Here is a 667-nt window from a genome sequence, read left to right as displayed (position 1 = left end):
CCTGCCGGTGCTGCTGCCCGCTCCCGGGGGCAAGCACCGGCCCCACAGCCCTGGGGAGGATGGAGGTGCTTCTGACGCTGGGGGAGGGCAATGCTGGGAGGCAAAGAAGGGCTGAGCTGGGTGAAGGAAAGCATGAGCTGCTGTGGAGGGGTTCAGGGGCCAAAGGCGAGCTGGACCCAAAGCCCATGTTTTTTGGGTGCAGTGAGGACACAGCAGGGTCCCTCTCCTGCCGCTGTGCCTGGGTGCAAGGCAGTGCTGGAGACCGAGGGCTTGAGAGGGTGCAAGCTGTCGTGTGTCAGCTCCAGCCTGGGGAATCGAGGCTTCTCTCCATCCCCACCAGGTTAATAAATGCCACTTTGATAAGGCACCAGCCGAGCGCCTTTGGCTGTCCCAGGGGAGGAGACACCCCAGGATATATCCCCTGCTCCCTCTGTGCTGCGAGGCTCCAGCTACCCAGGCTGCCAAAAATAACCCCCCGTTTCTTCTTCAAGCGCTGGCAGTTATGACAACGCCGCTTGCCGAGCCCTCGCCGAGACCTTGCTGCTCATTTGCCTGAGGTTCAGCTTTTCCCCAGATGCAAATGCCGTCAGCTCTGGTTCCACCAAGTTAGTAATGGGGCACCTCGCGCTGGAGAGCCTCCCCTTCCCCGGGAGGATCTCTGGAAGGG

At 61.5% G+C, this 667-nt stretch overlaps 1 protein-coding gene across 1 annotated transcript in view; it reads left to right on the top strand.

Annotated features, from left to right (window-relative positions):
* Window positions 1-667, top strand: part of NRROS (negative regulator of reactive oxygen species) — a gene marked incomplete at its 3' end in the record, with an annotated part of 5,567 nt that overhangs the window by 2,035 nt on the left and 2,865 nt on the right.

This window comes from Eurypyga helias, unplaced genomic scaffold (genome assembly GCF_000690775.1).
Source record: "Eurypyga helias isolate BGI_N326 unplaced genomic scaffold, ASM69077v1 scaffold19633, whole genome shotgun sequence".
Classification (NCBI taxonomy): domain Eukaryota; kingdom Metazoa; phylum Chordata; class Aves; order Eurypygiformes; family Eurypygidae; genus Eurypyga; species Eurypyga helias.
Note: the sequence above shows the minus strand (reverse complement) of the source record. Positions and strands in the feature narration are given on the sequence as shown.